The sequence below is a fragment of the Humulus lupulus genome, chromosome 2 (genome assembly GCF_963169125.1).
Source record: "Humulus lupulus chromosome 2, drHumLupu1.1, whole genome shotgun sequence".
Lineage (NCBI taxonomy): Eukaryota > Viridiplantae > Streptophyta > Magnoliopsida > Rosales > Cannabaceae > Humulus > Humulus lupulus.
The window spans coordinates 94,947,159-94,959,281 of NC_084794.1; the positions used below are offsets into that span (position 1 = coordinate 94,947,159).

At 33.6% G+C, this 12,123-nt stretch overlaps 1 long non-coding RNA gene across 1 annotated transcript; it reads left to right on the forward strand.

The window, feature by feature from the left end:
* The first annotated feature begins 9,445 nt into the window (after nucleotides 1-9,445).
* LOC133816200 (uncharacterized) lies at nucleotides 9,446-12,123 on the forward strand. The gene is made up of 3 exons (XR_009885071.1): nucleotides 9,446-9,615; nucleotides 11,806-11,929; nucleotides 12,017-12,123. It is a non-coding gene; the product is annotated as an uncharacterized LOC133816200 (long non-coding RNA).

The following is a 12,123-nucleotide window of genomic DNA, read 5'->3' on the forward strand; positions in this document are numbered from 1 at the left end:
TTGTTACTGCAACGAACCTCCAACCTCACCATACCTAAGATTAGGTTGCGGATGCTACATCGATCCTCCTTGAAAGTCGGTAAAGTTAAAATATAGTGGAGGAGATTGGGAAGAGCATCCAAACATGTACTTATTTTGATACTGCGGAGGTTGTTATGACGACATATATGGCAGATACTGTGGATGAGGCTGGTACTATTGCTGTGGCAATGTATGAAGGTCAGGATGGGCGGTGTTACTCTGAGAAGACGTACCACCTTCAAATTGTGATGACAAATACCTCTGCAGAAAGCTGTAAAACCGTGTGTTATATAGATTACTGAGTTGGTAAGGTGTCACCATCTGAATCGTCTCACACATTGCCTTCATCAACAAAGCCATAGTAGTCATATCTTCATTAGGCGTAGGAGCAGTATATGCTTGGGACTGACTTTGATTTGTAGAGCTAGAGGTTGACTTTCTCACTTTCCCTTTCACCCTATAACTCACTCCTCTTTGGTAGTCAGATCTCTCCCCGAGTACTTTACTTAGTATCTCGTATTGATCAACCGGGGACGAATCAACGCTAGATACATTACCAGACCCCTCACTCGACTGCCTATCAAGCTGTGACCTCTGAAGCTCCACTGCCATTTTTTCTTGTATAAAGAAAACATTAGAAACAAAAAACTAAGATAATTTTTCGAATATGATAATACAATAATATTCACTTACATAATCTTGTTGAGCTGCCTCGTTGACAAAAAATTTTGTCGATTTTTTCATATGAACATCCCTTCAAGTATCAACAACATGCGCATCTGGGTGCTCCTATACAAATGTAAACAAAGTGTTTTAGAATGTATAATTTTGTAAAATTAAATTAACATCTTCATTTACATATTCGTGACGCTTAGCTGCCAACGATTTTGTGACTTGTGTTGTTACATACTTCATTTGTTTTCTGTTTGCTTGGTTTTTAGCGGAGCGAGCCAAAAATATTTCACTCAAAACAACTCACAAATATCCTTCCTTGTCTCCTTACTGCAATGGTCAGGTGGCTTAGAGATGACATTCTCTCAATCTTCTGGTCCCGTGTAATGATTTTTGAAGTGTCTATGTTTGATAGTCTTTCCCTCACGATATCTTTTGCCCATCTCCTTATAGACAGTTGCTAGAACTGACTCAGGTTGTGGATGATCGTCTATATTATAGTAATACTGCATTAAGAAAAAAATATATATGAATTTGTAAATAATGTCAATAAATGATTTAGAGCATAAGATTTGTAATTTTTTACCCTCATACGATCAAGCACTTGATCCTTAACTATTGAGGTAAATCAGCAAAATCCAAGTAATGTATCGGACACAACATTGTAACTTAAGTGCCCAACATGCGAATAAAAGCTTGGTCCTCCAGCCCAACCACTTTGTTCGTCACAGGATCAAGCTCTAGATCCAATAGTTTACTGGCTTTTTTCCTTCGTTCAAGAGCATTATTACTAGCAAGTTCACGACCCTTTCTTCTCGTTGGCGGGGATTTAAATTTTTTTAACAGTGACCAATATTAGTATTGTTGTTATATTTCTCTAACAATATATTTTCCAAAAATAATTTTGATATAAAATATTTAACCTGAATCGCAGGATGATGGTACCCTAGAAGGATCTGGCAGGTCTCGACCACCACCATCTCTGCCCTGATAGGTTGTTATATCAGCTGACATTATACTTCAGTGTAAAAATTATTAGTTAGTAATTTGTATCAAATTAAATTAGATGTATACTAGTTAATATCACATTCAATTCGTAGACAAATAGATTACAAAAAACTTTAGTATATTTCAATACATAGTTCTGTTACACAAATAGAAAAACTAAACAGAGTAATCACCTTCATTTCCATCAGTAATTGGAGACACATTTTCATCTTCACAAAGCTCAACCAGCAATTCATCCTCTGCATCTGCGACTTCCTCATGTTCTAGCATATCACCTTCGTCGTCACCCTCTTCATCAGGCCCAACATATGCAGCAGGTTGATCAGATTGCATAATCAACTATCCGAGGTCTACAGTCAACACAAAAATTGATGAGCTTGTTTCATGTACAACATTAATAAGATCATTAACCTCATCAGAATTGTCCTTAATGTCCCAAATTTGTCGATGATTCACATCTTCTACAATTTTCCAATCATGACCTCTATGTAGATCATCCAAATAGAAAACTTGCTTAGCTTGGCTAGCAAGTATATACGACTCATCTTTGTACTATTCACCACTGACGTTTATACTAGTGATATTATTTTCAATTATTTTTTCTTCTTTTTGGATTTGTATTAGACCATTTGCACCGAAATAATGCCACTGAATATGCACCAGTGAAAGATAGTGTCACTACTTCTTTGCCGTAATAATTAAAACCTTATGTTCAGGCAACAGACATTCCACTATTCTGTGTGGTGCACTTTTTATCTCGGTCGTATTCAGTAAATCGAACACCATGGACTATACAACCTTGGTGGAAGGCGGCCAAATGAACCAGATGCTAAAGCTAGCAATTCGTCACCATTTTCCAAAGACCCAAGATTGTGCAAGTCATATATCTAAATACATAAAAATGTATTAGATTCACAAAAAATATCATTAATAAAATGAAAGTTCAAATTTGAAAACTACCTTCTTATGAAACCACGAACGAAATTTTTTTCTATGCAAACGATCATGATCACCATCCGAGTATTTTTGTCTCATCTCTTGTAGGTGTTCACTGTTAATTAGAATATTGTTACATTTCTCGATAACAAAAAACTTATAATAACCACACATGTTCTAATTTAAAAGGGAATAAACTTACTCAATTTATTTCCCACATAATTCTTCATTTTTTTTTCATGTACCTTTCAAAAGGATACATCCACCTCATAAATACCAAATGAATCATTATGTCAAAAAAAGTTAGAGGAAAATTCAACTCAATCTTGCACAATATCTGAATAAGGTCTTTTTGTGCTTCCTCCATATCTTTAACATTTAAAGTCCTTGAACATATCTGCCTAAAGAAATTGCACAATTCTGTAATGGTGGTCGATATAGATTTTGGGAGAAACTTGCGAACACTGAGAGAAAGTAATCGTTGCAAACACAGAGAAACTTGTGAACAATCGTGTGACTTTAACCCAAGAATATTTGTATCATTCTCGGACACTTTCTTCTTCAAATTTGAAAAAAAAGCGCCATCTGGAAATCTAACTCCTTTTATAAACTGACAAAATTGTTGCCTCTGCACTAGAGTTAACACGTAAAGAGTGTGCGGCTTCATCAACTTCCCATTCTCATCTTCATAAATCCACAATGATTCCCTCACACCCATATTTTTCAAATCATGCCTTCCATTAGTCGTGTCCTTAGATTTATCATTGTCTAAGATAATGCCAAGGAGCCCATCACACACATTCTTCTCAACATGCATAACATCTATATTGTATTTTAATTTGTTTGTACACCAATACTCAAGCTCGTAGAAGATGCTTTTTTTCCTCCAATTAACTTCATCTACACCTCTTTTGCGTTTCACACCCCCAAACTGGACGTGTTTTCCTGGAACTTGCGATGCAAGAGCATTAACTTGTTCTAGTATATCCTCACAAATAAACCATCTCGAAGGACATCTTGTCTCAACTTGTCCACCGAACTCAGTGTCTCTTCTCATTCGATGAGTATACTTGGAAAGAATCTTCTGTGACCAACATAAGATATCTTACTGATCACTCGGATGGAAGTTGTGTCTTCATTACACGTCGGACAAGCTTTGTATCCATGACCATTCCATGTAGACAAACTACTGCGCAAGCTAGAAAATCATTCATTGTCCACAAAAGGGCTGCCCACATCTTGAACATTGTGTTGGCCGTACTATATCTTGTAACAACTTCGTTAACCCACAATTCCTTCAACTCATTCACCAATGGTCTTAGAAATACATCAATGTCCTTACCTAGTGATTTTGGCTTGAGAATAAGGAGGGTCAACATGAAATAATTGTCTTTCATATACAACTAAGGTGACAGATTATCGTTTTCCAACACCACAGGCCACATGTTGTATGCGAGGTTCATGTTGCCAAATGGATTAAATCCATCGGCAGTTAAGCCCAAACGAACATTTCTGGGATCCCTTGAAAAAACAAGATGCTTGACATCAAAGTCATTCCACGCAGAGCCATCCACCGGGTGTTGCATCACCCCATCATCTTTCAATTTTCTGGTGTGATGCCATATCATGTGTTTTGCTGTAATCCTTGAGCTGTATAATATTTTCATCAGAGGTGTCAACGGAATGTAACACGTCACCTTGTGTGGTACTTTTTTTCCTCTCGTCATTTCAGAAGTAATCCATCAACTACTTCCACATACCGGGCATGTATCTTTAGATGCATGCTCATTGTAAAATAAGCAACAATCATACTGACACACATGAATGGACTCGTATCCCGAGCCTAATTTTTTAATTTCTTTTTCGCCTCGTAGTACGATGTTGGAATTTTGTTTTCCTTCAGAAAGACAAGCTTTAACAACTTCAGTAATTCATCAAATATGTTGTTAGGCACCTTCCCTGTAACTTTTAGATGCAATAACTTTGTTAAAAAGTTTAATGATGAAATCCAATCACAGCCAGGATACAACTCCACTTCAATCTCCTCAAATAACTCGTCATAATACTGACTCCCACCGGGATCCTTTCTACTTCCTCAGTTGTTAGTAAAAGGAAGTCTTCCACATCGTAAATCATCTCATCGTCTTCATTCTCGTCAACCACCTCATCGGCAACAATTTTGTCCACCTCACCATGAAAAATCCACTTATCATAAGCTTGATGAAAACCCCTATCGAATACGTGTGCTCGCACAACATCCAAAGATTCCAATCTATTATTATTGCATCTCACACACGGGAATCAAATTCTTCCATCAAAATCTTTATGTTCCGACGCCATCCTCAAAAAAAGCTTGTAGATCATTCCAATATTCTAAACAACCACGATTTCTCAATGTTGTCCAAGATTTATCAATTGTCATCTACGATGATATAAGAGAGTATAAGAAAGGGAAGAAAAAAGAGCAAGTCTCCTAATCCGATCATCTTAAAAAGTTTTATTATTTTAAATATTTTATAATGTCTTATGAAAAGTGTTATTCCTAGACAAACTTGGTTTGTATGATCTCTTAATACTTAATTAATTATAATTATAGTTAACAGGAACTATTTTTTTTTATTCATGGTAAAATTTATTTAAATTTATCTCATGTTATTTTATGATAACTTATGTTATTTTATAATGACTTCCTTTTTTCACAAATTATTTATGATAATATATATACAACTTTTAAATAAATATATTTTATAATTATTCTAAAATTAAATTATTTTTCTATTTATAATTACCAAATTAATAAATATAATTTAATGATTGTAATATAAATTAAATTTATTTATAATAATTACATTTATATTAAACAACCATCATTTATTTATTTTTAATAATTTTAATAAATACTAACATTTTTTTATTATTATTAATTTTATTACTATAATTAAATTTAGTTTATTTTTCAAATATTAAACTAATTATTAATTTAATATAATATAACCATTATTAAATTAAAATTATTTTTACAAGAAGATTACTGTAATTAGTCTATTATCGAAAGAAAATGGATAAATGTTATTATTGTTCTCATTAATAATAATATTATAATTACCAGTTGTTGATTATGATATGTGAAAAGCAGTCTCATTTCCATAAAAGGGAACCTTTTTTAATGTACTCAGAAAATACTCACCTAAAGGCTAAAAGCTCAGAGTTCCAAAGACCCAAAATTTTAAATAGAAAGGAAATAAAAAAATAAATCAGTCAATGATGCAGAGAAGATCAGAACTATAGGGTACTGCTGCAGAGACAACATTATTAATCTTTCCAAGCATAAATACAAAATAAAATAAATGATACTAAATCCTATAATTAATTTCTAAATATATAATATACCAAAATTATATATTTTAATTAAATTGGCAAAAGAATTAAAAATAAAATTTAGTGTCTAAATAAGCATTAAAATCAAGAACATAATAAAATCCCAAAATAAATAAAAAATGTAATTTTTCGTAATTCTCCTCAATTTTTCTTAATTTTTTTTTTAAATCTGCCACGGGGATGTTGTATGATCTGTAAAACGACGAGTCGTTTTTCTGCAGTAGGGGGGGAAAGTCTTCTTCCTCCAGACAGGTCGAAAATGACCTGTTTTCTGCGTGTGGGTCTAACGGACTCGGTTCAAAACCCGGTCGGAAAATTGCATATCGACGACCAAAATACCAGTTTCAAAGCCCAGAATTCATGGAAATGAATAGATAAATAGATTCATGGCTTTAGATTGATTAAACAACAACAAAAAATCAAACTTTAATATCAAAATTATTTTTGGCCATAACCGGATTCTTCAAAAATTCATAAACACAATGAGTTGGCAAACTCATTTTTAATGCATAAAATTATTTGAAAAATATCAACTTAAGGATTTCTAATGATGTTGAGATTGAAAAAGTGGTGTTGAATCAAAAAACAAAATATTAAGGCATTAAAATCTTTCGGATATGTACACAAATGAATATATATGTGTATATTTGACTAGATTATTATGTTTATATTGCCAAAAATATGTTAGATATGAACAAAATAACATATACTTAAACACAAAAGCAATACAAACACAATCAAATTACAAAGAAACTTTTGAGATATTCGGTCGATACATTTCCAAAAATTATATATATATATATGTGAATATGACTATAAATATAAAGGCATATATAAATCAAATAAATATATATATGCAGATAAAATTATCAAGGCAGAGATAAGTATGGCGACTGATACCAAATGTTAGATTAAATGAAATATATGCATATGAACAATCTTATACATGTAGGCGGAATTAATATATAGAATGAACATATACAAATAGAAGATCGAATATTGTATACCTCCAACCATTGCAATTGATAACCTCGATCTAACTTTAGATCTACAAAAAATAAAGAAAATAATTAGAACGAGTACTCGGGCTTCCAAACTCTCACTAACTCTTTTTAGATGGAGTTGCTGATAGTCAGAATGAGCGGTGAGCTTAGGGACCGGTACTCTATATTTATAAAGTGAGACCTACCATCAGAGTCTCTGCTACAGATTGAGATATTTTCTCAATCAGTTGGAATATAAAAAATTAGGTAACAACAAAATCATGTAACAAATAATGTTGATAATTAATTAGAATATTTTGTCAATAAATTAAATATTGACTTTAATATATAAATTCAATTAATTGTAATAAATTAATTTTATATACCAAATAAATAAATATTCTAACATATTACTCCTCTGTCCATTCCGCATGTTACCAATAACATGTGTGGCATTAGCTTTATATAATAACTATCCATATAGTTCAAAGACCAGTTGACCACCAACTCTTCCTTAAGCATGGACCCCCCATGGACCCATATATTCATTCTATACCATATCCTCCAAAGTAACGTGATAAAGCATTCAAATTCAAGCTTTGTGAGACATGTGGACAAATCAAGGAAGAATTCATACATAGAAGCATGAATACAAGAACGAATATTGACCATGTTATTGAAACATTTCCTAATAGAATTGAGGCACTCACATCCCCATAATGCATGAATTACTAACTCGGGGCCTTTTGAGCAGCAGGGACATAAAGGTGATGATGAAACACCACGTTGATGAAGCATTTGCATACACTGAAGCCAATTTTGAGAAACTTTCCAGGCAAACATTTTATATTTTTGGGGTAGCATAAGGGACCATAATGTCTGCCACCACCTCGAAGGACCACTGGAAGATGCCACCTGCCCCATACCTTTCTCTCTAATTGCATGCTAGTACCCACTCTTGACAGAATAGAAGCCCGATTCATCATGATGCCAGACCAATATATCCACAGACGATGCCATGAGCAGAGGGATAGAAAGGATGGCATCAACTTCTTCCTTTATAAGAGCATATTTAATCAGTTGGGCATTCCAATCACCATTTGGGAGTTGGAGAGAGTCAACCGTAGCTTCTTCATTGAGGACCTTGAAGAGCATGCACGAAAGCCACCTCCCTAGCTATCCATTTGTCATCATAGATCTTTATTGATCTTCTATTTCCTACATTCCATCTAACACCACTCAGAAGGAGCTCCCGCCCCCATATTATACTCCGCCATAAAAAAAGAAGTTGAACTAGTGGTCGAAGCCTGTAAGAATTCGGTAGATGAGTGATAAAGGCCCTTTCATGAAATTTGTCGCCAAAGAATTAGGAAAAGTATGAAGTCTCCATGCTTGTTTTGCTAGAAACACCTGATTAAAAAGGAACAAATCTCGAAACCCAAGTCCACCATCATTCTTATGCCAACACAACTTATCCCATTTGCACCAATGCAACTTTTGTTTCTCTTCATTGCCACCCCACGAATACCGGGCACAGAGTCTATTAATTTCTTTGATGAGTTCTCTCAGGAGCCTAAATAAATTCATAGAGTAAGTTGGGATAGCCTGAGTAACCTCCTTAAGGAGCTAGAACCTCTTTTCCCCCTGTTGAGAAAGGCTTTGATTTCAAACTGAATAACGTATTCCAAACGTCAAGATCTTTTCATTTTTGCCTGCGAAACAAGGAAGCCCCAAATAGCGCTCATGGAAAGTTACAACATTAACACCAAGAATATTAGCCATGATATTCCTGTCAGATTCAGGAATTTTGAGGCTGAAGCAAACAACAGATTTAGAGAAATTCACCACCTGTTCAGAGGCTAAACTGTACAATCAAGAATTTCCTTAAAACGTTGACAAGCAAACACTGAGGCTTTAAGGAAAAATAGGCTATCATCTGCGAAAAATAAATGAGAGATAGAGGGTGCAGAGTGACCACAAGTGATACCTGACAACAAATCATTCATGCGATCCTTTCGAACGAAAGATGACAATCCTTTAGCACATAAAAGGAAAAGAAATGGAGAAAAGGGATCACCCAGACTAAGCCATCTCTCAGGATTAATATGGCCATTGCATTCACCATTAAGGAGAATTTAATATTGGACAAAAGACACATATTTGAAATTCTTTTGAATCAATTCCCCATCAAACACTACAACAAATTACTCTTTCCACAACACATGAATATAAACTTTTTCAAAAAGTATTATAATAAGTCATATTAGAAACAAAAACGGTAAAATTGGATTTCTGAAAATGAAAGGTGGGAAACGAAAAATTTTAAGTGGCAATTGAAAAAAAATGCATTATCTCTCCTCATTCTTTTCTCTCGCCAAAAACACTTTGCCCGATAGTCAACATCCATCTCCATCAGTCTTTGTTTCTCTCCATCTCCAGCTTCTCTATCTAGATATACACTACTTTCTCTTCCACTCTTCCACCTCTTCAGTGCTCATTCACTTTCTTTCTCTTCATCTCCACGCCACTCTTTCGCCTCGACCCCCTCTCTCTTTCGTCACTTTCATTCCTCTGCCTCTCTCTCCCTCCTCGACGAAGCCCTAATGCTCTCAGTAAGGTATGTAGGTCTGTATGTGGTTTGAGATTTTATTAATTTTATTTATGATTGTTTTGTTTTACCATTATAAAACTCAACCAAGCTTTTAATCTCCTAATTCATCGCCTTATTTTGATTTAAGTTAATTTTGGATTTGTGAGTGATATTTGATTGAGTTGGGTAAAAATCTTTACCTTAAATCTTTATAGATTCCTTTAAGATTTCGAGATTAATCACAATATTTGATGATCATTTTGGATATGCAATCTGAAATTTAGTTTTATGTTCTTCAATCTCATTTTTCAAGAACAAGTTTTGGTAATTGCTTTAATTATTGTTCTTCTGTTTAGTATAGAAAATCGCACACCACTTGTTTGATAACAGTGCTGAAATGATTTTTGAATTTAGTGTATTGATTTTTGTTGGTTAAATGACCATTGCCATGACTTGAGATAATGACAAGTGATATGCGATAGTTCAACAAGGTAAGATTGATTTTTTTTAATATTGATGTTAGTATAAGATATGTTCGGTAGATTACGTGTTCTTATTTTATTTTGATAACATGGTGTTTTTGATGCTGTAGATGATGTTGCAATCACTGAGACTTTGGGGATGCACAAGATTAAGAAATCTTAATGGGTTATTCTAAAACTTATGCAGATTGTGATGGTGGGTGTGGATTGATAAGCTAAGCTCGGTAACAATAGTTTGTGTTACTAAGCATTTGTCTAGTCTACCAATTAGTAATTATTCCTTTTATTTACATTACATTACATTATAGCCCCTCCTCTCTTTTCCAACGCGCCCATCACTTGAATATAACAACTTATTATTTTTTTTCTATCTTTAAATCAATCAAATACCTCTTGTATTATTAATTAAGCGTTGTTAGAGTATAGATGCATAAAAAAAGATGTAAAAATACAACTGTCTACGACTACTAATGATGATATATATATATTATAACTACTATCCCAGTCCTCATAAACAAAATTTAGAAAAGATATTACTTGTCTTCTAACACTACTTTTCGTTTGAGATGAGTGTAATATATGATTATTTTTGTGTATTTATTATTGACTTCAAATTTGTTTACAATTGCAGCTATCATGCTGCCATTGATTCCAGTTTGTCTTAACTCAAATCCTTTCTTGGAGCTATCAGCTGCTATGCTTCTGCTTCATTCGCCAAGTACAATGTTGCATGTGATCAATTTTTACAAGCCTGATTTTGATGTTGTGTTCTATAACTATTGTAAGTACTATGATCATTTATTATTTCTTATTTTGAATCTTTTTTATATTTTGGTAAGATTACATGTGACCTCCTCTTCCTCTTTAGGGCCACGCATAATGCTCTCTAGCACCGTAGCACTAGAAAACCTAAGTTTGTGATAGGATCTTAAAACTTTATCATGTCAAAAAGTAAGTCATAAACTCAACATATAAATAACAGTAAAATAGTGAAATTAGAGAGTGATTTTTTTTATTGATAAACTCACTCAGGTAATTCGAGACACCTGATTCTCTCCTAGGGCCATGCTAAATCTCAGTGAGATAATCGGCATGCCCACACACACACCCCTCTCATTTATTCTAACATCTTACAATCAGATTGATTCTGGAACACTTACAATCAGATTGATTCTGGAACACTTACAATCAGATTGAACTCTAGAACACTTACAATCAAATTGAACTCTAGAACTGTAGGTCTGTCTTTAAGTGGTGTTGGGATCTAATATGTATATATATATGTGTTTACTCTTTGATTATTTCTTCATTATAATTATAATAAAGTATGCTTACTCTTTTGCCACTAAAAAGCATTTTGGTATTTTAATTGGTTGCATTAATAAAAACTACTTTAAATATCTACAGACTTCAATCAGGTAAGGAGAAAAGGAAGGTACTAGCCAGCTTATAAATAAATCTAATTGGCTAACCCAATTGTACTCATCACTTGGTTCATTTTCAATAATAAGAATCAATTTCTCATTATTCTCTCATTTTTAATATGTGTCTCGAAATAATAATGCATAGTTAAGGTATATTTATTATATATAATAGTAGTTGTATTTTTTAGTTTTAAGTTGACTATATTTTATTCTCTGTTAGTTGATTAGTTGTAATCTTCTTGTTCTTGGCTATTGATATTGTGTGAGTGGTTTTAGCTTAATTTATTTGTATTTTATCTTACAAGCTGCAGAGCATGACTATGAACGGGAGAAGCTCAGCGAGACACTTGCAAACTTTTTCGGTGGTGTTGCTGTGATACAAGCAAACACTAGAGACATATTAAAGATGGTTCTCACCAGAGCTTACACACTTGGGTTAGACTTTGCTTAGTCTTGGTAACAAAATATTTTAGCACATGTAATTGAACTGAATTTAATAATTGTTAATTATGAATTGAACAGGCCAAACCAATATTGAAACAAGGAGAAATTGAAAAACTTATTGATCCAAAGCTGGGAGGGGCCTATGATATTACTCAGCTAAAAAGACTTGCCTTTGCTGCATCACT